Genomic DNA, 25,955 nt, shown 5'->3' on the forward strand with positions numbered 1-25,955 from the left:
GAGATCTCTGCGGAGTGCGCACTGTAAGCACACCCCCAGCCCTGCCTGATCCAGGAACCAGAAACAGAACTTTGGAACTTCTGTTTCCACCCGGTGACTCTGAGGCATAGAACAGGGCTCGGCCTATCTGCCACCTGGACCAGCGAAGACCCAGGGACAAAGACCAGATACAAGGGAAAGGCGAGACCATATCACTGACAACAAAATGGCAAGAGGAAAGCGAAAGAGTATATCCCACGGAAACCAAGACGACCTGGCAACTCCAGAACCCAGCTCTCCCACAACAGCAAACATAGGAATGCCAAACACTCCAGAAAAAGAAGATGAAGACCTGAAATCATACATCAAGATTTGTATCTATACATAGTATCTATACATAGAGATATAAGTATCTATACATAGAGATACTTAAACAAGAACGGGAAGAAAAGCAAAAAGATTCAGAAGCTTTTAAAGAGGAAGCAAGAAAAACACTCAAAGAACTCAAAGAACTAGTGGAAAACACAACCAAAGAGACAAAGGAATGAAAGAGGGAATTTAAAACAGAAATTGACAAAATAAAGAAATCACTAAAAGAGATAAACCTAGAGGTAGAACACCTAAAAAAAAAATCAGGAGTCACAGAAGCAAGCATTTCCAATAGATTACAAGACATGGAAGAGAGAATCTCGGGGGCAGAAGATAACATTGTAAACATAGACAAAACAGCCAGAGAAGATGCAAAAATCAAAAAGCTCCTAACCCAAATTGTCCAGGAAATCCAGGATACAATGAGAAGATAAGGATAATAGGAATAGAAGAGGGAGAAGAGTATCAAATAAGAGGCAAAGTAAATATCTTCAACAAAATCATAGAAGAAAACTTCCCTACCCTCAAGAATGAGATGACCACGAGCATAAAAGAAGCCTTCAGAACTCCAAATAGGTTGAACCAGAAAAGAAATACCTCCCGACACATAATAGTCAAAACACCAAGTGCCCAAAGCAAAGAAAGAATACTAAAAGCAGTAAGGGAAAAAGGTCAGGTAACATATAAAGGCAGGCCAATCAGAATCACACCCGATTTCTCAACAGAGACTATGAAAGCTAGAAGAGCCTGGAGAGACATCATGCACACCCTAAGAGAGCACAAGTGCCAGCCCAAGCTGCTATACCCAGCAAAACTATCAATCACCATAGATGGAGAGATGAAGATATTTCAAGACAAATCAAAATTTACACAATATCTGACCACAAACCCAGCACTACAACAAATTATAGGTGGAAAACCCAATACAATGAAGGAAAATACAGCCTAGTAAAAACAAGAAAACTCCTAAACAAGAAACTAAAAGAAGAAAAAGACACAGACACAACTCAACCCACAAAAGCAATAATGGCAGGAAACAGAAACAACTATTCCTTGATATCTATTAACATAAATGGACTCAACTCCCCAATAAAGAGACATAGGCTATCAGACTGGATACATAAACAAAATCCAGCCTTTTGCTGCATACAGGAAACTCATCTCAGAGACAAAGACAGACACTATCTCAGAGTAAAAGGGTGGGAAAAAAACCTTCCAAGCAAACAGCCCCAAGAAACAAGCTGGAGTGGCTATTCTAATATCGAATAAAGTAAATTTCCAACCAAAAGTTATCAAAAAACATAAGGAAGGACACTTTTTACTCATTACCGGGGAAATCTGTCAGGAGGAACTTTCGATCCTTAACATATATGCTCCAAATAAAAAAGCACCCACATTCATAAAAAAAAAAACCCTACTAAAGCTCAAAAAATACATTTCACCCCACACAATAATAGTGGGAGACTTTAATACCCCACTCTCACCAATGGACAGATAATGGAAACAGAAACTGAACAAGGACACTGCAAAACTAGCAGAGTCTTTGAACCAACTAGAATTAATAGATATATACAGAACATATCATCCTAAAGTAAAAAAATACACCTTCTTCTCAGCACCCCATGGCACCTTCTCAAAAATTGACCACATAATTGGACACAGAACGAGCCTCAATTGATATAAGAATATTGAAATACTCCCATGCATCCTCTCAGATCACCATGGTCTACTGCTGGTCTTTAACAACAACAAAGAGAACAAAAGGCCCACATACACATGGAAACTAAACAACACTCTGTTAAATGATAGCGGGATCAAAGAAGAAATAAAGAAAACAATTAAGAATATTCTAGAATTCAACAAAAACGAAAACACAACATACCCAAACCTATGGGATGCAATGAAAGCAGTACTGAGAGGAAAACTCATAGCCCTAAGTGCTTCCAAAAAGAAACTGGAGAGAGCTCACATCAGCAACTTGACAGCACAGCTAAAAGCCCTAGAACAAAAGGAAACAGATATAACCAAGAAGAGTAGACGGCAAGAAATAATCAAAATTAGGGTAGAAATAGACCAAATAGAAACAAAAAGAACCATTGAAAAAAATCAACAAAACCAAGAGTTGAGAAAATCAACAAGATTGATAAACCCCTAGCCAGCCTAATTAGAAGGCAAAGAGAGAGTATGCAAATTAACAAAATCAGAAAGGAAAGTGGAGAAATAACTACTGAAACTGAGGAAATTCAAGAAATCATCAGATCCTGCTACAAAAACTATACTCCACAAAATTGGAAAATCTGGAGGAAATGGACGAATTCCTAGACATATACAAGATCCCAAAGTTAAACCAGGACCAAGTAAACCATCTAAATAACCCTATAACACCTAAAGAAATAGAAGAAGTCATCAAAAGCCTCCCAACCAAAAAAAGCCCAGGTCCAGACGGGTTCAGTGCAGAATTTTATCAGACATTTATTGCGGACATAACACCAATACTCTCCAAACTATTCCACAAGATAGAATCTGATGGAATACTACCTAACTCATTTTTTGAGGCTACAATAACCCTAGTACCTAAACCACACAAAGACACTACAAAGAAAGAGAACTTCAGACCAATCTCACTTATAAACATTGATGCAAAAATACTCAACAAAATCCTTGCAAACCGAATCCAAGAACACATCAAAACAATCATTCATCATGACCAAGTAGGCTTCATCCCTGGGATGCAGGGATGGTTTAATATAAGGAAATCCATCAATGTAATCCACCATATAAACAAACTCAAAGAACAAAACCACATGGTCATCTCACTAGATACTGAGAAAACATTTGACAAAATTCAACACCCCTTCATGTTAAAAGTCCTGGAAAGAACTGGAATCCAAGGTCCATACTTAAACATAATAAAAGCAATATACAGCAAACCAACAGCCAACATCAAACTTAATGGCGGGAACCTTGAAGCAATCCCACTAAAATGAGGGACTCGACAAGGCTGCTCACTCTCCCCTACCTATTCAACATAGTACTGGAAGTCCTGGCTGGAGCAATTAGACAGCAAAAGGAGATAAAGGGGATACAAATCGGAAAGGAAGAGATAAAAACATCACTCTTTGCTGATGACATGATAGTGTACTTAAGTGACCCCAAAAATTCCACCAGAGAACTCCTACAGCTGATAAACAAGTTCAGCAAAGTGGCTGGATACAAAATTAACTCAAACAAATCAGTAGCCTTCCTATACTCAAAGGACAAACATGTGGAGAAAGAAATTAGGGAAAACGTACCCTTCACAATCGTCACTAAAACTATGAAATACCTTGGTGTGACTCTAAGTAAGCAAGTGAAGGACCTGTACAACAAGAACTTCAAACCTCTAAAGAAGGAAATTGAGGAGGATCTCAGAAAATGGAAAGATCTCCCATGCTCATGGATTGGAAAGATCAACCTTTTAAAAATGGCCATCCTACCAAAAGCAATCTAAAGATTCAACGCAATCCCCATCAAAATTCCATCACAGTTCTTCATGGAATTGGAAAGATCAATGTGCAATTTCATATGGAACAACAAAAGACCCAGAATAGTGAAATCCATCCTCAACAACAAGAAAACATCTGCGGGAATCACTATCCCTGACTTCAAGCTATATTACAAGGCAATTGTGCTGAAAACTGCATGGTACTGGTACAGAAATAGGCATGTGCATCAATGGAATAGAATAGAAGATCCAGAAATTAGTCCTCATGTATATGGTCACCTGATTTTCAACAATGGAGCCGTAAACATTCAATGGAAAAAAGACAGCCTATTCAACAAATGGTGCTGGTCTAACTGGCACTCAGCATGCAAAAGAATGAAAATAGACCCTTTCTTATCTCCTTGTACAAAGCTCAAGTGTAAGTGGATCAAAGATCTCCACATTAAACCAGATACACTGAAACTATTAGATGAGAAAGTAGGGAAAACTTTAGAACATATAGGCACAGGAATAAATTTTCTGAACAAAACACCAATGGCTCAAGCTCTAAGGTCAAAGATTAACAAATGGGACTTAATGAGATTGCAAAGTTTTTGTAAGGCTAAGGACATCGTCAAGAAAACAAAACGGCAGCCAACAGAATGGAAAAAGATCTTTACCAACTCCACATCAGATAGAGGCCTAATATCTAAGGTATACAAAGAACTCAAAAAGCTAGACACCAGAGAATCAAACAACCCTATGAAAAAATGGGGTACAGAACTAAACAAAACATTCTCAGTTGAGGAATATCGAATGGCTGAGAAATATCTGAGGAAGTGCTCAACATCCTTAGCCATCAGGGAAATACAAATCAAAACAACCCTGAGATTCCACCTTACACCAGTCAGATTGGCCAAGATCCAAAACTCAGATGACAACAGATGCTGGCGAGGCTGTGGAGAAAGAGGAACACTTCTCCACTGTTGGTGGGGTTGCAAACTAATACAACCACTCTGGAAATCTGTCTGGCGATACCTCAGAAAATTGGACATAATACTACCTGAAGATCCAGCTATTCCACTTCTGGGCATATACCCTAGAGACACCTTAGTACACAACAAAGATATATGCACCACAATGTTCATAGCAGCTCTATTTATAATATCCAGAAGCTGGAAAGAACCCAGATGTCCTTCAGAAGATGAATAGATACAAAAATTGTGGTACATTTACACAATGGAATACTACTCAGCCACCAGAAACAATGACTTGACCAAATTCTTAAGAAAATGGCTCCATCTAGAGAATATCATTCTGAGTGAGATAACCCAGTCACAAAAGAACAGACATAATATGCAATCACTGATAGTGGGATGCTAAACCCCAGAGGCTCGCACTGCCCCAGAAACAATTCACAGACTGTAGGAAGTCCAAGAAATAAAGAAAACAAAACAAAACAAAAAAATCTTTACACAACAAGAAAACTTTGACTATTTTCATGTTACATTTTGTTTTGCATGTACTTTGTGCTCATTGTAACTATTGGATTTTCGATGCATACAGTCAAACCTTTAAAAAGATCAAGTACTGACTATTCATATAGATTTATGTAAAAATTATTTTAAAATCTGAAAATAAAGTACTGACAAAAATGTATTGTATAATTTTACGCAAAAAAAAATGCTTGAAATCTGTACATTTATCTTTGTTTTGTAAAATAAAGATGTTAAGAAAAAAGAAAAAACAAAAAGAAAAAAAAATCCACTATGGGACCATAAAAACAAAAAGTAGGGTAAATACTCTCTTGGCACCCTTCCCACTCTCAGGAGCTTTTCTCACTTTCCTTTAGTAAAGCTACAATCAATATGCTATAATAATAATAATAATAATAATAATAATAATAATAATAATAGTAATAATAGTAATAATAATAATAACATAATAATAATTAATAATAGAACTAATATACTGTATTAGTTGCTTTACATGTCATTGTGAGAAAGATATCTGACAAAAATAACTCAAGAGTTTATCTGCTTTCCAGTTCATGGGCAGTTATTCATGGAGGGGAGCAGGAGCAGAAAGGTCATAGCAGCAGGAGTGTGAAAAAATGGTTATCCTGTATCTATCATCGTAATATACAACATGTATTACTTTGATATGGCTTAAGTATATATAGATGGGGCCAGAAAGGTAGAAGGCAAGAGAATGGCTAGGAAAAGAGCCTATCATTATTATCTGGTCTTATAAATTTTCTGTATTTTTAATTGTTTTCAAATAAAATATTAAAGTGAATAAAAGTAAAATAAATTATTTTCATGCCCAAAAAACAAAAAAGTAGAGAGATACTTTCTCCTTTCAATGTACTCTAGAACCCCATACCATGTTACCAATCACATTCAGGGTGAGTGTTTCCATATCAATTAACTAGATTAGATATGCTTTCATAGAAATATGGCATAATGGTGCATATCTTGAAACCTACTCTTAGAAAGTAAAGGTGGGGAGAACTCTGTGAGTTCTTTGAGGCCAGTTCGTCTACACAGTAAGTTCCAGGACAGCCAGAGTTACATAATGAGGCCATGTTTCCAACCATACACATCCCAACAAAGGCTTAATAGGCACGTCCAGAAGTCTGCTTCAACAATTGCCTAAATTCTGACAACTTGATAATATTAACAATCACAAGTCTGCCCCTGGTCAGTTTGACATGAAGCTTTCAAGCAGCATCTTCTACCCCTTGTCTCTACAGGCTCATGGCCATCTCATAACACAAAATGCATTCAATCTAATTTCAAACGTCCCTGTAAGTCTAAGTACAGTCTCTTCAGTCCAAAACTAATTTACATATTCAAATATACAACAGCAAACATATCTATGCCCAAAAAGAATGAAGCAGATTAAAGCCAGAACTGAAGATCATCATATGAAAAATAATCCAGGCTAAGAAAGACAAGTATATCATGCTTTCTCTAACATTCTGGATCAAAATGAGTAGTGCACAAAGGGGAGCATTTAGGAATAATAGGGAATCAATGCGAGGTGAATTAAGTATAGATAATTAGAAAATGGATACTAGCAAAGTACTTTCCATGCATATCTGAAAACACAAGGGAATTCTCTTCTTTAATGTGTATGAGTATATGTACCACCTATGTGCAAGCATCCCCAGAGGCTAGAAAAATGCTTCAGATTCCCTTCAACTGTAGTTATGAGCCACCAGGTAAGTATTGGGAACTAAACTCAGGTCCTCTGCAAAAGTAGTCAGCCACTTGCACACTAAGCCAGGTTTCCAGCTCCTTCTGAAAGTCATTCATATTTATAAATAATACTCATCAATAAAAGAATCACACTTCTTTAAAAATCTTGATTAAAAAATTATGATTTCTATTATTTTAACTAATCACTGAAAACTATGTGTATGTATACACCTGTGTGTATGTGTTAAACTTTTAGAAAGTATTCCATACTTGAATTTAATATATCAAGAACTCAGCACCAAAAGCAATGGATTGTGTGTGTTCTAACTTACAAAACTCCACACAAGTCTGCTAGGTACTTCAATGTGGATTGCTAAGGTGTACATTTACTATGCTAATGTGAACAGACACATTCCTGAAGCTATAGATACTTAAAGATGACATCAAGATACTCATTCTAGGGCAGTTTAAGAAAAAGAAAAAAAGAAAAGAATCACTTGATATTGAACTAACTGTACTGCCTAATACTTCTTAGGATAATATGTACAAAATTGTCTTAAAATGGCTTCTCTATATTTTAGTGTTTCCAATCAAAGAGAATTACTAGTTTGTTTTCAGTTCTGATAAAACACCAGCCAAAAACAAGTTGAGAAGAAAGGAGTTTAACTTAACAAGTTACAGTCCATCATTACGAAAAGACATGACAGGAACTCAAGTGGGAACCTGGAGATAGGAACTGAAGCAGAGACCACAGAGGGATGTTGTTACTGGCTTGGCTCCATGTCCTGCTCAGCTTGCTTTCTTATATAACCCAGGGATGATCTCTCATGGAAGGCTAGGCCATTCCATATCAATCATTAATCAAAAAAAAAAAAAAGCTCACACAGATAGACTTGCCCATAAGCCAATCTGACAAAAATTCCTGACACTGCCTCTTCCCAGGTGTCTATTTTTAGTCAAGGCTGCAAAAACTAACCAGCAAAGAGAAGAACAGGCATTGTAATTAGACTGAGAACTTTGGTCTTGATGCTTATAACATCCAGGTTATTAAGTGAGTGGTATTTCCAACTAAAGAATGCACACTTTCATTAAAAGACTTTAGGAATTAACAAAGAAATACACAAATTACATATAAACCCATCAAAACCACTACTGTAATTAAACCGTGGGTGTACATCCTTAACTAATGGTCAGAATGGTTTTCTAAGCTTTAGCCATCCCATATGAACCAGTATTACCTCTTCCCAGCTATATTCAATCCATCTATACCCACTTCCGTGCTTCTGTCTGTCCCTCATGCTACAATATGAGGCCTTGTCTGCCACCTCATCTTCTCTCCTTTGAATATCCATCTTAAACGTGGTCTCCTCCATATGGTGTACCCTGAATCCCAATGACATATACCAGTCTTTCCCACTGCAGTAACACTGGCACATCAACCGGAAGCACACCTATGTCATTCTGCTACAGATGAACTTAGACTATTTCCACCGAAACAGATGCTCCCAAAAGACAAAAAAATGTCACAACCATCTTTGCCTTCCATGAAATGCCTAGTGAAATGTCTTACTCTGTTCTAAGTGCTCACTAACACTTGGCTTAACAAAACTAAAACCTTATTAAACCTGGAAATTAATCAACTGAACCAAATGAAGTATATGCTTTTATTTTCTTTTACTGGTTCTTTCAACACAGTGCTTTCCTTAAGTACATTTTCTACACGTTCTATTAGGAGTTCATTCAATTCAGCTTACAATGTGCATCCATTTCTATAATGGCTCATTATCGCACTCTTGTATAGGCATTTCTGTCATAGAATGACCCACAAGTGGGGCTAAACAATGCTATACTGATACCAAAGACAATTCGGGAAACTGCTGAGTTCTAAAGTTCAGATATACTAAATGTAATTGCATCATCACTGCTCTCAAGGTGACTCCAACATCATTCTATACCAACAAGGTGTCACTCGTGTTAAAAGCTGTTAGATCTTAAAATGTACTCATAGTGCAGGCTGATTTTCTATTATTTCTTTACTTATCAATCATCATACCAAAACATACCTTTGTACAAGATGCATCACTAGCTGTAAAGGATGTCACTTCTCACCTGAAGGCTACACCAATGTATTATTTTGCTTCTAACATCCTCATCAGGAAATTGAGACACTGCCGTTTAAAGGATATAGACTGTCCAGAAAATAACTTAGGTACGGTATCTTACTTAATGTCTGGTTTGAAAGAACTTCAGTGAACATTTTACCAGAAGTCAGTCAGACTTTTTCACTGTGACTATTAAACACATGGCAGAAGCTAAGAGGAAGAAAGACTAGTTTGGCCTTACAGTTTCAGAGGTCTTAATCCATGATCAAGTAGGCCTACAGTTTCTGGGCTATGAGGTAGTGAGGACAAGGAGGAGTTAAGTTGAATACCTTGTGTCAGTATCAGCCAGGAAGCTAAGAGAAGCTCAGATTCTCAACACCCATGTAAATAAAAAATAATAATAAGAAGAAAATAAAGCCAGGCAACAGGGAAGATGTCAGGGCCTCACTGGTGACGCAGGCTAACCCTCCTTCCAACCTAGCAATAAGCTTCAAGTCAGTGAGAGAACCTGTCTCAAAACACTGAGCGGAGAGTGACAGATGACAACATCCAATGGAAATCACTAACTTCCACCCGCACACACACAGCATGCACGCCCCCACACATGTGTAACACCCCCAATACACACACACAGAAACAAAAGTGGGTAGAATTCATGGTTTGTCAATACATTCCAAATCTTTGTGTTTTGTCTCCTAAGAAAACAGCTCCTGAGAATTCAACACAGAATGAGGGGAAATAAGCTTTAATATACCTCTGACTGGCCATACAAAATTAATTTGCTTTGTTGTTCTTGACAAATCTAGGAATTATTCCAGGACCTCATGAATGTTAAGAAAACTCTACTTCTGTGTTTCAGACCTCCAAAAGATTAGTTCTGAACACCCCGAGTTTCTTCTCTTGATTACATTCAACAAATCCGTTAAGTATCACCTCCAAGATTAATACAATTTACTTTCTGCAACTACCTTCTCCAGTAAAATGGTACCACCGATTCTACAGTAAACTTTTTTTTCAATTTTATAATGTCTCAATTTCAATACGGACAATTAAATTAATAATAACTATAATCTAGAGAGAGAGACTCTATTATCTACATATTTATATATTTTTCTGAATTATTACATCTTGAAAAAGATTCACACTAAAAGAAAAAATTAACAGCCATAATCTCCAGTGTTCAATTTACAGTTCCTTCCCCCTTACACCAAATTTCATAATATACCAGAGACTTCCTAACTTGAACTTGCTATCAATGTTAAATTCACATCTATAAATTATATAAGATTTATACATCTATAAGATAAAGAGGTACTTACTGCTTTAAAAACATGCATACAGGACTGTGAAATGGCAGATTTACAAAATGGCAATTTTCAAAATACTAATAACAACAATCCAATTCCAATCCAGTCAGTTCAATTATATGCAATTTATAAACAATAGAGCATTTGAACTCAAAACCTCTAAGTTGCTGGATTAAAACATGCAAATCTAATTTCTAATCAAATGTGTAAATTAGACATGTGTGTATAACCTATCCACATCTTTTTCTTAGAAGGATGGACATGTTAATTGCACCCCATGGCAATGGCACATTGACATCTGAATACAGATTTCAAAGTAAGAGTAAGCAGGATGTTTTGTTTGCAGGTGGGATGTACACTTTATAGAACATGTTAGTTTTATAACTAAAGTTATCAGAGTCTTTGTTGAATGCTAAAGGGATAATGATAGTTCACTTTGGGGGAAATGAATTTAACTTTTAGAGAATGTACTCATCCTGTTTCCTAGTACTAGTTTCAAACACTCAACTAATGATGTAGTGATATATACTCAGCTAAACATTGACTTTATTAAAAATACATTGACAGTTCAATTCCCTTACAACATACAGCTCTTTTTAAAGACATATACGTTAAATTCCAACTCATACCTGATAGTTAAATCATTACAAATATATTTAGTTAAAGGGACTGAAAGAATTTATGACTACACTACTCTAAGCACACAAATACAGTGCAGGAAGATTCTCTAGTTATTTGGTATGAGTCTACATAAGGCTTTTTTCTTTTTTCTTTCATTGAAAGTAGATTTCTTGAGGGCTGAAGAGATAGTTCAGTGGCTAAGAGGTTCTTCCAGAAGTCCTGAGTTCAATTCCAAACAACCACATGGTGGCTCACAACCATCTGTAAAGGGATCTGATACCCTCATATACATAAAATAAATTAATTCATCTTTTTTAAAAGATTTAAAAAAGAAAGATTTCTTTTTATATATTATATTCTGATTACAATATCCCCCTATTTCTACAGCTATCTATATCCTTTCTGTCTCTCCCTAGAAAATAAGCATGAATCTAAATAATAATAATAATAGTAGTATTAGGAAACAAAAATAAATGAATGGTGGTGATTGGACAAAAAAACAGAAGAAAAAGAACCAAAGAAAAACCATAAGAAGCACATATAGATGCAGAGACATGTTCACATATACAGGTATCCCGTAAAAATAGAAAACTGGAAGCCATAATATATACAGAAAGGACCTATAAGGTTAAAAAAATGCCCTATCAAAATCTTATGAAACAAAGAACCTCCAAAAATGCCTTTCTCTTTGTGTTGGCTTAGCTACTGCTGAGCAAGAGGCCTGTCCTTGAGAGTAGTCTGTATCACTAGTGAGACTCCATTGGAGAACACTAGTCTTTCATTTACTAGTGCTTATCAAATGGACATAGCTTCAGGGTTAGCGATGGTTAGTTCAGCCATGTGTCCACCTCTCTCTGGGCTGGGACTCCATCTGGCCCCGACCCATGCCAGCCCTGTGCATGCTGCCACAGTTCAGAGATACTTTCATAAAAAACTTCCAAGTAGCTTTTAGCAAATACAAATATACTTTAAATAAATCACATAACAACACACTCTCAAGAATCTCAAGTAAAATTTACCTGAGAACATTGGAGTGCTTATTGGAGAAAAGACAGCATCTTTAAGAAATGGTGCTGGGGAAACTGTAAGTTTACATGTAGAACAATGAAATTAGACCTGCATGCGTCACCCTGAACAAAAATGACATCCATGTGAAACCTCCAACACTAAAACCTAAAACTGCTTATAAAAAACAAACAACAACAACAAAACAAAGAGGTGAGTTTCCTACAAGATTTGGGTGTAGGGCAGACCTCTCTAAATAGGAATCCAATTTACCCAGGAATTGACAGGGGCATGGGGGTTGGGGGGCACTCATGAAACCAAACAACTTCTGTAGAGATAAGGAAAAGATCAATTGAGTGAAGAAGAAAACAACAGAATGGAAGAGAATTTGTTGGCTATTTATCTGTCAAAGGATGAACATACAGAAACCAAACCATCAAGGAAACAAATGACCCAACCGAAAAATGAATAGAGATCTAAACAAAGTTCTCAACAGAAGAAATAAAAGTACTAAAAAAAACACCTTGAAAAGGGCTAGCAATTAGAGAAATGCAAATTTAAACAACTTTTAGAGCTTAGCCAGTCAGAAGTGCTAAGATCACTGAAACAACTGACAACAAACGCTGGAGTGGCCATGGCAGAGTGGCTCCTCTAGAAGTCAGCTCAGAGAATCCTCAGAAACATCTACCACATGACCGAGCTACGTCCCTCCAGCATAAATCACAGAACCTGACAGCCTTTAATGGTCACCACTCTGCTAGACCAGCATAATCCCTTACTACATTCTAAATGTAATCCTTATGTAAGAGATAAGTGCAGTTACCACCCCTCATCAAAGAAACCTTCCTTTAAAGCAAATGAAAAGCCACAACTGGATACAATGCAAGTGCATGAGGTACCCAAACATCGCAAGTCCTGCAAAAGAGGTTTAGAAAGATTTTAAGAGCCATAACACTAGGAAGTCTGCTATGAAACAGTCTCTTCTAAAAATGGCTGCATAAACAAGACCCAAACAGTGACAATACCAATAAACTTGCTATCATGAAAGAGAGGTTTCCATAGGTCAGTCCATCCCTGAAACAAAGAACTAACTACATAGCAACAAATGGCTACTGAGTAAGGAAAAGTTAGCCTCTCCAAGGGATGAGCCCCTAACTGATTAGTCAACACTAAGTGGTCACCCCTGAAATCATATGTACACAAAACAACACAAACAGATCAGTTGGTTGTATTTATGTATCTGTGCATATGTGTGCATGTGTGTGTGTGTGTATGTGTGTACAAGCAACAATAATAATCAAAGAAAAGAGACTATTAATTTGAGAATGGGGAAGCCATTGAAGAGGTTGGAAAGAAGAGATATAGAAGAGTCTGGAAGGATAACAGAAAACAAGAAGTAATGCAATTATATTTTTATTTAAAATGTATTAAAAATCAGAGAAAAACATTATAGTGCTTAAACTAACCTAGTCTAGTAAAGAGCTGCCATTCTTTATTGCATTTCCCTTTAGAATTCAACCTTAAAAAGTAATAACTATATAAGTTTCATGAATGAAAACAGTATTTTTAATGTCAAATTAACAAGGCAATTACTACATATCATTACGGAAGGATAATGCAGTTTATATTCTGCAAATAAAGATCAAATTTACTTCAACTAAACTAACCACCACTACTCTTTTTTTTTAATGTAGTCATAAAGTTCTGGAATCACAGGGCTAAATGCCATATTTGGGCCACACTCTTAGCTAGTCACCCAAGGATATGGCAAACTTCTCTTTCACCATCTTTGTTTAATGGTGCATCACTGGCCCCAGCACGGAGCTCACCCAGACAATTTCTATAATGGATTTTGGCTGTCTCTGCACAGTAGGTGACAATCCTTGTCAAGTTCCCAGTCTGTCTCATAGCTGAACGATTAGAACTTGCTGCAGATGTCACATCTAAATACTTAAATGGATTTTTATCATTAGTGTCACCTACAAGACTAAGAGCATTGTCCTAGAGAACATCTATTTCAGTACTGCCAAGCTCTCTTTATCATAAATGGTAAGTAAGACTCTCACTTCCTAAAACACAGGTCAGCAAGCTAGAACACAAAGTAAAATCAGCACTGCTGCCTGTTCTTATAGAGGTAGAACCTAAAGTGGGCTTTATATTTTATATAGTAAGAAAAATTAATATATTCTGTGACATGAAAACAACATGGAATCAGATTTTAGCCTCCATAAATAACACCTACTAAACGATGGTCAATGTTCCTTCACTTCTTCTCTACATCTGCTTTCTTACCACAAACAGCACACTGGACTAACCACAAAATACACCAGCCCAATATTTACCATATGGGTCCTTTATCTACCAACTCTTAGCCCAGAGAAGCTTTTGGTGTAGGAATTGTGTTACCAAGGGTGTGCTGTATTAATAACCTCAGATGAATGACACTAATCAATCAACTGTTTCCCTGTCTCACATTCCACCACTCAATATCTCCCTCCAACGTGGACAGACAGCTACACTCCCTGTGTTCTTCCCCTTGGCACAGGCTTAATCAAAGGACCTTGAGCAGGAACAAACAGCTTAGCTTCCAGTTTCCAAAATTGGCCTCTTCCATGTCTGACGCTCTTAGTTCTGGACATGTACCCTGTACCAACTGTAATGGAAGTCTCCCCTACTTTCAGAGCTGAACAACATTTTTCTGAAATTACTATGCACGCTGACTGACACTTCCAACATGCCTTAACAACCATTCTGACATGTCTTTGGGACGTTTACAACCTGAATATCTTGACTTGTCCCAGCCTCAATGATTCCTCTTAACTACTTCTCTTTGAACCTTCAAACTTTTGAGCTAAGAGTTCAGCCTTCACAAATTGCCTGCATGTTTGTTCTTCGGCACAGTTCATACAAACACCAAATAGAAGAGTATAATGAAATCAAAATCTAAACATATCATTGTCTTTCTCACCTAAGAATATTCACCTTGAAACTTCGCTCACTTGTTTTAGTATCTGCCTCAAGAGTCCATATTACATTTCCTTTTTTCTCTCTACTGCTGAGAGTTGATCTAAGTGTCTATGCCTACTTCATCCAAATGTCCACCATCCAAGGAAGCCCAGGTTATCTTTGTCTCTTTGAGCATAAACTCACAGCAAAGCTCACAAAGTCACACAGGGGATCAGGGAAGAAAAGGTTAACAGAAATTACTATTATCTCACCTTAAAGTAGGTAGGTACCTGGCTGGCACCAATCCTAAAAATATCAATCATTGAAGACATGCAAGAACCTTGTCTATTTCTAAAGTGACACAAAAGTCCAATAATATAGAACCTTAAGATTAAGACAATAAACTACTTACATGTAGCCCATATTTTTTAAAGATTTATTTATTTATTTTTATGTATGTTAGTACATATGTCCTCAAACACACCAGAAGAGGGCATCAGATCTTGTTACAGAGGGTTGTGAGCCACCATGTGGTTGCTGGGAACTGAACTCAGGACCTCTGGAAGAGCAGACAGTGCTTAACTGCTGAGCCATCTCTACAGCTCCATATAACCTATATTTAAAGAAATCCTGAAAAGACTAAATATTTAAGATGCCATTCATTGACCTTATTTAAAAAAAAAAGTTCTCAAATTTATTAGTGTTTAAACTCCTTCTGTATTCTTAAAATTTCTAGATCACCCTAAAATGTATGACAATTATCAATATTAATTGTATTACAAAGTAAAATACTATTTGTTAAATCACCATAAACCTAATAAGATGTGTAATATTTAAAATAAATTTTGCATTTTGTAAAAACACTTTTCAAAATACAAAAACTTAATAAGAAAGTAATGTTATAGGTTTTTTAAATATCATTCTGTTCAGCTTATAAGAAGAAAAGGGGATTCTCACAGCTGCTTCTATACTGATTCTGCTGGGAAATATAGTTTTGACTGATCTATGTTAAAAAAAATGGCTTCACAAAACACAGTAAGAAAAATATGTGAATACTAATCTGCAACAACTTATTCATACAATAATGAATCACCATTATGATACTATACCAAAACTTAGCAAACAGGAGTGTCTTAAGGACTAGTTATAATGTGGATCCTAACACACGCACTTTTTGTATTATTTTACTTGCTTTTAGAAAGGATCTTTTGCCCTTTCTTGCAACAGTTCTCATTTTAAAACTATTGGTTTACTGATATAAATCTTATCATAATTCATTTTATAGCAGCAAACATTCATTAGTATCACTATGTGGCCAGAAGAATTTTTCAAATATTGAAAAGCTGATAAGAACATAGCAGGTAACAAAGGTTTTCTAAAATTTTAATTTTCATATAAAATTTAGATTTTTATTTTTGGGAACAAACCTTAACAGTTGTTGCCCTTAAAGTGACAGATTCTCTTCTTTATTAAAAAAAAAAAAAAAAAGAACTAACAGATGACTAAGTCTAAATCATCAAAGTTTCTTTTCTAGGCACTATTTAAAGTAGAAGTGGTATTTCATATTTAAAAAAATGTTGCTAGCTTTACTAATAACTCAGAAGAAAGAACAAGGGTTTTTCTTTTTCCTTTAGACAAGTAATACATACTGCATATAAGTCAGAGTGCCTTTTGCATCCTTCCAATTTAATCTCAGGAAATATTAAAAGGACTAGTAAGTTAAAATTTTTAAATCTCATTGTTACTTCCCCCCCAAGTGCCCTCTGAAGTGAAGATGGCTGGATATTGATGTTTTCAGTGTTTTAAAATGCAGATGTCACATGAGACACATACAATGACTAGCACAGCATGACATCACTGGCATTTGGTTTCTATGAAGATGTCCAAACAGGTCAAAAAGGCAAGAAGTTTTATTACTATGATAATAGTCTTCATTTTGTGCACCCCATCTGCTAACAAGTAGATATAACATATTCTGAGAACTACTATCTCTTTTTGCTTGCTTGCTTGCTTCCCAAGCCACAGTTTCCCTAGCTGTCCATGAACTAACTCCATAGACAAGGCTAACCTTGAACTCCAAGATTCACTGGCCTCTCCCTCCAACGGATAGACTTAAAGGCATGCATCACCACAGCCCAGCTTGAGAACTACTATCTTAAGAAAACACAGAAAGCTATAAATATAAATATATTTGGTGACATCTTCAAATCCATAGTAAATATCCCTATACAATTGGCACACCAAGTATCTGCATTTACAATTTTGCCTTTAGTTGAAAATGCTCATATTCATATAGTTTTATGTAAAAACTATGTTAAAATCGGAAAAAAAAGTACTGACAAAAATGTATAATTTTAAGCAAAAAAATATTTAAAATCTGTACATTTATCTTTGTTTTGTAAAATAAAGTTGTTTTAAAAAAAATAAAATAAAATCAAAGAAGTTAAAAAAAAAAAAAAAAGAAAAGAAAAGAAAATGCTCTCGTGAGTCCAGGAACTTAATAGTAATTCAAATAACAGCAATTAGCATTGAGTCTGCATATACAAACATTATCTCACTTAATCCTCTTAGATATCTATTCATTAGCTGCTATGCCTCAGATGAAGAAATCAAGATTAGAAGCAGAGGATGTCGTTTGTTCAAGGTCACAAAAAAAGCAGCTAAAATACCTTAGATGGAGACACAAACGTGGCATATCTAACGTTGAGTCTTGATAACTTATCTTTACTATACGAGAGTACTCTGGAAATGGAAGCATATCAAGGTGAAAGAGCAAGTTGGAGGTAATATCTCAAGCCAGGAAACAGAAATTAAGAACCTAGTGTCTCATGATTCTCCTCAATACCCTTTAATACCTTGCAATATTAGCCCCTACCTTTCTAAGAGTCCCTGCTAACAGCACAACTTTAGATATCAAGCCCTCTAGGGAACATCTGAACCATAAGAACCTTTATTCTGCACCTTTATGCCACATATCAGTATATTATGTGTACATAAGCAGACTGATAATTTATACTTTTCTAATTTTAAAGTCAACTGAACTAGATCTTTATTTGAAAAGGTTTTTGAGTTATTTGATTACCTATATCTTCTATTTAAAATGGCATATAAAAAGTGTATTAATTCATACTACTTAAATAGGATCATAAATTAATGCATCAAAGATCATTTCTAAGTGCCACATGATATCATCTCCATTTCAAACATGAGTAAACTAAAAGTCATACATGTTTAAATAACTACCTTCCTCCCAAGACCTATGCTTATGTTGTACAAAAATCAAATTTAATCAACTGACTCCTAAGCCCAGAATCTTTGCTCATACATGCAGATCTATTAAAGGAAGTCTTAATGACTCATCATTGCTCACAAAGTTGATACAACACTTGCTGATACCACACTCTGCCCAAATCAATCAATATATAACTCAAACCACATCTTAAAAATCAACAAGTGAAAAAGTACATGTTGAAAATAGGTATGTTCTCACATGTGTCAAGTAAAGGAGATCATCTATAGGCTATATTAAACAATGAAGTAAATTGACTTTTATGATGTCAGCACACATTTATGTGAGTTGTTTACATTAAAAAAAAAAAAGACACTTCAAAGGTAATGTCATCACTACTACAAGGGCCATTTACAAATTACACAATAGCTTTCAAAGCCAAAAGAACTGAAAACCTAAGTCATCTGCAACAGAAATCATTTTTTTTAACCCTAATCAATGAGAAAAATTTCCATTTCAAGTTAGAATGTACAAAGGTCAGGAGTCATGCCCTTTGTTTCTATTTTAAGCATGTACACTACAAACTAGCTGTTAAAGAGTTAGAGTAAAGGTTTATCCAACTCAATCTACTTGTTGAAAACCCAACTTTTAAAAAGTATAAGGATCTGTGGATTAGAGAGGAATGTGGTTTAATTTCAATCCAATCATAGTCTCAGAGTCCACACTTGTTTGTGAGGAAGCTAACAAAATGAAAGGCTCTGTAATATCACTAAAACAGAAGGCAGTATAGGGCAGAGATAAACAGTTACTAATATCACAGAACATCATTCCAGATCTGACTACTTCCTCCCATCAATGATTCCTATTGTGACCAAAAGGAATCACTATGCAATAATGTAGAAGCGAATGACAAACATAAAGCGGGTAAAGATTGAGGTCACATCTTTTAACATGCATCATTTAAAGTAACAGTTCCCCCACTTATCTGAATCAATTTTACATACTTCATTTCATTCAGATAATTGAAGTTTTCCTTTAGAGTTGTAAAATGTTTACCTCAACATAATTAGTAAATTGTCCGCTTAAAGACACCACTACAAAAATTGCCATCTTTCCCTTCTACACATACACATGTACTCGACTATCATTAAATATGAGACTTTGGATTTTGTGGAAATTTTACCTCAAATGTCCTCTTTAAAAAATTTGTACAAGAAGCCTTCCAAGAAAAGTTATGGTCATTACCTTGTTAATACAGAGTGTCTGCATTACTTGTTAAAGACATGGCAATTTGAGAGTTCAATATATGACTGCTGTTCTAAAACCAAATTAAAGGGTTAGACTACTCAAGAGTTTGATGACTTCCCTCAATACAATAACTGGAATTGTATGGAGAACAAAATCAAAGAGGTCTCTCCTTTTATAGGAAGTAATTTAAGGGCCTTGTAATGAGAATTTAGTCTTTAGTATATAATTACTAATGAACAAAAATGGGATCATTAAACTCACTTCTTTATAGTGCCATAAAATTTCTATGTATAAGAAATATAAAATAATATACATATTTATCAAACTAAAAATACACTGAAATGTGAAATGCCTTACAATTCAACATCATGAAATTTTTGCACCTTAAGTAAATGTCTCTAAGATGACTGAAATCATTTCTCATATGGATGCTTACAATTTAAACTGCAAAGCCTCCAAGTTCTAACATTGGCAATAAAATCTCTAAACTTCTTAAATGTGTTATAAATTTTCTACAGACACTGTCCCCCAATACTAGTACAGAACTTACTATTAGAATGGATGTGTATTTAACCAATATTAATAACTTACTATGAGATATCCAGTCTCACTCTTAAAGTATGCACAGTCTACAAAACAGGAAGTGACCATATTACAGAAATGTATAATGAACATTTTATCAAAAAAAAAAAAAAGAAGAAGAAGACCATAGGGCAGAAAGCCAAACACTTAAAAATAGCTAGCCACATTCAAAATGGACAAATAAATCAAACCTAACTAGAGAGACTAGCCAGGAAAGGGTTCTAAGTCATGACTGGATAAAGCCTGGACATCCTAGAGTTTCTGATACATATGAAAAGCTGAACCTAAAAAATGTTACAAATTGTAACTGCCGAAGAATCTACAGTTCAGTATCTCAAGGGCAGTGCAAGGAGTATGAGTCTGGAAGATGGTGTCACACACAGCATCCTGATTCTGCCAAGACCTCTACTATCTGCAGATAAAAACAATGCCTCAGTTTCCTATGCAGAGAAGGGAGGCAGGTCTTAGTCAACCTGATGCTGATGCTTAAGCAAAAAGAATGTTCTAGTTCCACAAGTGTTATGAAAGGAAGGAAAGGAAGGGAGAGATAAAGAAGGAAAGGAGGAAGATTGCTGGGTCAGTTAGTCACAAAAGAAGTCCTGATTACATTTTAAGACAAATATTCAAAAAAAATGTATCAGTAGTTCAAATAGCTTAAGTGTCACAAAGAGGAGAAACATACATTCCTACAAACTCCTATCTCATTCTATATCCTAAATTCTTTTTTAACTTTATTAAAATGTCTAAGCATTTCTTACATACTTTTGATATGTTTGTGTCCTAGATTTGTAAAACTCCTAATGAGAAATGTGTTTAAAAATAAACTCTCAGATGTACACAGAGTACATGCAAAGGGTATATACAGGATACATAGCACCGTTCTTCTGTGAAGAATGGATGCTCAAAGTACAACTCTGACTTCCACCAGAAGAGATGCTGGGGGGGGGGGGGAGTATATTCACCCTCTGTGTGAAAGGGACTGATCTGAAAGAGGATAGGCCAGGAAGACTGGGACATACTTCACAAACAGACGCAAGATGACTGCTTCATAGAAGTAACCACCATCCACTTCTACTAGAAGCTTCCTTTGATAACAGTCTCAGTAGGAAAAGCATGAATGTAGTTCAAAGACAGTATCACTCTAAAGGTTATGTCTAGAACTTCAGATCCTCAAGTCGTAATCACTCTGCTGAACTGGCCTGGCTACCTCTTTTAAATTTCACTAGGCTGAATTCTACCAGGTTTTCAATGAAAAAAGCAATTATACTTGGCAAAAGAAACCATGAGATGTCTCCTATTTTGTTTTGCTCTCATACACAAACACATTATTTTGATCCACTGAAACACTGTGTAAGCATAAGCATAAAAGAAAGAAAAGACTCGCCGTATTTTAGAACTACCAACATAAAGCACACTGCAACATTAAAATATCGTTCTAGGATAGACAAAGCAGCCCAAACTCCCAAATCCTGTTATTTGTACATTCTACAGGCTGAAGAATACATCCATATAAAGTGAAACCAAAACTTCAAAATATCGCTTATGGTAACAATTAGAGGTTGCTGAATTCACGGTTATCAAACTTTGCTCCAGTAGAAATTTCAAACTACTCGAGTATGAAGGAGGTATTCTATCACTAAATTCATATAAATGTACACCGAAATTTTTCAGTGACATTAAAGAACAAAATTAATGTTTCTTTCTCTAGTTTTTCTAAAATATTATACACCTTGGTATTCTCTCTTTCAGTATTGGTTCAATACAAAAAAAAATTAGTAATCTCAACTTTGCTAAAATCATAATTTTTTATTTCCAGACACTCATGTACCAAAAGACCAAAGCATTAACAAGAGTATCCACTGCACTTGACACTAGCCATACAGATTAAAAAATAGGGCCGTCTTTCAAAAAATACCTACCAAGAAAAGACGTAGAAGCAACCAATATTTAGTAAGTCTACACCACTATGCTGTGGTCGATGTAAAAATCCCATCCCAACCAATAAGGACCTCAGGGGTCCAGCATTTCAGAATTTTTTTTTAATGTAATTGGATTTCTCCTCCTACTGAACATCAAAGTCATACACACTCTAAAACTGTGAGGATGCCAATCTTCTGGGACACATAGACAACCTGATTCAAGAATATGAATGACAGGGACAGAATTGATCTATAGGTTATGAATATGAAACATTTGACCTACAGTTTGTCCTGTCTCCAAGATGTTCTAGAATAAGGTGACACAGAAACTATGGAAGAAGACAACCAATGACTGGTCCAGCTTGAGATCCATGGAAAAGAAGCAGCCCACCACTCTCCCAGGGCTAGGACCGAGTGGCTGGATAGCAGAGACCTGTGACAGAATCAGACACAAACTGGCAAAATAAAATAAATCAATGAGATGATTCCTAATGATATTCTGCTATAGTCATTGATTGGTGCCTAGCCCAGTTCTCAACAGAGACCCACAGCCAAACAAAAACTAAAGAAGGATGGGAAGGGTTCTAGGAGCCAAAGGGGTTGAGGACACCACAAGAAAACCCACAGAATCAATTAACCTGGGCTCACAGGGACTCACAGACACTGAACCATCAACCAGGGAGCTGGCATGGGTCTGCCCGAGGACCTCTGCACACATGTCACAGTTGTGTAGCTGGGTCTTCTTGTGGGACTCCTAACTGTAGGAACAAGGCTTTCTCTAAGTCTTTTGCCTGCTTTTGAGACCCTTTTCCTTTTACTGAGTTGCCTTATCCAGCCTTAATGTGAGTGGAGGTTCCTAGTCTTACTGCAACTGGACATTCCTTGTCTGGTTGAAGCCTGCCCTTTTCTGAAGAGCAATGGAGGAGTGAAGAAGGGACTGGAAGGAGAGGAGGAATGAGAAACTGTGGTCGGGATGTAATTAATAATATGTGAGAAAAGAATATATTTTTAAATTATCTAAATGTGCATTCCTTTTACAGAAGACCCACGTTCAGTTCCCAGAATCTACACAACTCCAACTTCAGGAAATCCATCACCTCCGGCTTCCAGACACCTACACTCACATGCGTAGTATACACACAAACATTTTTTAATTAAGTAATATGACTAATAAAATCCTTGGCATGGTAGAAAGTGGAGGTATGAGGATAAGTCGTTCAAGGTCAGTCTCAACTATATAGTGAATTCCCGACCCTGGGCTATAGAAGAACCTGTTTAAAAAAAAAAAAAAACTGAAACCTGAATAATTCTTAAACTGAAAATTACTAAATTCAAATTTCTAAATTTAAATAGAAAGAAATGCTTCAATTTAGAGATGTCAGAATAGTTGGCTAACTACAAGTAATTGTATTATTTGTATCCAATGTGTCAATAAATTAGAAAGTTATTCTTATATGATCAATGACTACTTGGCAGTTTTTAAGATCCCTAATCAAGAGGGAAAGAACCAGAGCTCAGGAAAGCATTTCGCTTTGCTCAATGGGCAGGGGAGTGGGAGTGGGGAGTTAGCCAATAAAGATCAAGTTTAGTACAAGAGTGTGTCCATCAGAAGGTTTCAACTAATTAAATGCTTAGTAAAGGCAAATTGTACTGTTAGTTCCTTCTAAATATCTTAAAAATGTAAAATAGTGACGCTAGATTACACTCCTGAGGTCCCTTCCAAACAGAAAATCCTATCAGTCTATGATTTATAAGGTAAAAATGTCAACATGATTTCAGAACAAAAGTAAAAACACTATGGTGCTATAAAGTGTATTATTAGTAGGTAGTACCTCCTAATAGTTTTAAGTTTTTCGAAGTATCCTGATTCAAAATGTTTCCCTAACCTGTTTCATTAAATACAGAACAGGACCCTAAGGACAACAATGTATAATTCTTCTCAGTTGAAGCTGAGAAGAATCTATTCCATATCAAAACCTGGAATGCACTCATTAAATTTCAGTATCTCACTTAGTATGTTGGTTCCAACATGAAACTTCTGTCACTGCTAAAGCTTAAGGTAAAACAGGTTAATGGAACACAATAAAATGGTTTTGTTGAGTTATACTGCCGTTTTTCCCCCCAGCAGCTCCTTTACCTAACCACTAAAGCAAGCTTTAAAGTCAACTTCAGGGGTACTAACAAAGTCAGACAAGCTGGGCACAGGACAGGACAACGGTCCTCGGGGTTATAAGCGATCACCTTCAACTCACATTTTCCAATTCCAAAATGTAATACAGGTGGGAGGGAAAGTGTAAGCCCTTTTCTTTGAACTTCCCATCACAGAGCCTCAAAGAGACAAACTTAAGAATTATCTCAAAGCTCATCCAATGAGGCGTAGTTCTAAGACTCTAAAAGTTGCACTAGCCCTGTGAAGTGGGAGTAGGGATGAGGACGCTGCCTTCCGCGAGATCAAGGGTTAAACTGGTGTATTAATGCAACTTTGCCGCTGTTCAGTTAGTTGTAAAGACTTATTAACTCCAAGAAGCCTTCCTCGCTTAAGAACGCCAGGACTGGTGGGATCCTGTCAGGCCTACGCCGAATCCTCTAATGGGGGGGCGCGAGGTGTTGGGAATCGCCGCCCGAGATGGGGACGCCGGGATCCCGAACAGGAAAGCGCAGGCCAGGGCCTCGCCGAGCGGGAGCCACCGCAGGACGTCCCAGTGTCGCTCGGGCCTCTGCCCTTCCCCGGGCTCCGCGCTAGGGGAATCGTCGCCGGGGGCCACGTCGCGCCGGGGCAGAGCAGGAGGCCGCGCGTGCGCCCGGGAAGCGCGGCCCCGGCTCCGCCCTCCTCCCCCTCCGCTCTTCGCGGCCGCCGCCCCACTGGGAACTCCGCGCGGCGCGGCCCCGCGAGGCGGGCGCCGGGAGGGAGGGGCCGCGCTCCCCGCCTCCCGCGGCCAGCGCAGCTCCCAGCCAAGGCGACTCACCTCCTCCTCCTCCACGGCTCCCTCCAGGCCACCGACAGCCCAGCTGGCGACGCGCTGACGCCGAGCCCCTCCCCCGCGGCCGCCACCGAGGCCGCAGCCCCTCCCCGCTGCGGCGGCCGCGGCCTTGGGGCGCGTCAGGCGCCGGCCCCGCCCTCGCCCCGCCCCTCCGCGCCCACAAGCGCGAGGCTCCGCCCCCGGGCTGTGGGCTCCACGCGTACTCCCTGACTCAGAGGCCGCTCTGTCCCGGGGAAGTCTCCACCGTGGCGGGGTTCCTCACACCTGATCCCCGCCCACGGGCCCCTCGTCCGCTTTCCAGTCAAGCCAGCGCCCCCGCCACCCCTTCGGCTTTTCCGAACTCTCTCACACCTCTGGTCGCTGCCTCCGCCCGCTCTGCGGCCTTCTCTTCCTACTAAGAGGTCTGGGGCTGACTCACCGGGGCTCGCGTTCTTAGGCAGGTGGCTCGCCAAGGCACCTGTCCTTCCGGGCGCGCCTATACCCCAGGGACCCCGCGTGGCGAGTGCACACCCTCCTGCAGGTACTGATCTGCACGCCCTGCTTTCCTTCCCTCAGGATTTCTGCTAGCCAGTGCTGGTGTTTCCTCTACTCAAGTTATAATGCAGCCTTTTGGTTGTTGATATTATCCGTACTTCAGATGCATCTTAGAGTACTGATAATAACACATCCGCGACCCCGATCACAAGAGCAGTCACAGCCATTAAAAGTCAGAAAGAACCCAAGAAACTAAAAGGTTTCTATAAAATAAGAATTTGTCTCCTCTGCATTTCTATGAGCCTATATGTGATTTCGAATTTGGGATCACGTTGTGCATTAAATGATTCATGAAAAGACCAAACATGCAATGGTAGGTCTATGCTTTTATCTGGTAACTTCATTTTTAAAGCTACAACTTGGAACAGACTGTAGTGCGGAAATGCATTAAGCATACCAAAATAACAGACTGATTAGGCCTTTGGAGTTACAACCACTAGTTGCTTAAAGTTTCCTGAGAAAACACT

The 25,955-nt window shown here is 37.5% G+C and overlaps 1 protein-coding gene across 3 annotated transcripts in view; it reads right to left on the reverse strand.

Moving 5' to 3' along the window:
• The window catches only part of GTDC1 (glycosyltransferase like domain containing 1), a 335,697-nt gene extending 310,694 nt beyond the window's left edge, over positions 1 to 25,003 (reverse strand). For 2 of the 3 annotated variants that reach the window (XM_080928237.1, XM_080928236.1), the window contains exon 1: positions 24,940 to 24,967. The gene's annotated coding sequence lies outside the window, so the exon portion shown is untranslated. Of the gene's footprint in view, positions 1 to 24,939 lie in introns of all 3 variants that reach the window. The other variant, XM_080928239.1, reaches the window with a different exon arrangement.
• Between the last annotated feature and the right edge of the window lie 952 nt (positions 25,004 to 25,955).

The sequence above is a fragment of the Micromys minutus genome (genome assembly GCF_963924665.1).
Source record: "Micromys minutus genome assembly, chromosome: 13".
NCBI classification, from domain to species: Eukaryota; Metazoa; Chordata; class Mammalia; order Rodentia; family Muridae; genus Micromys; species Micromys minutus.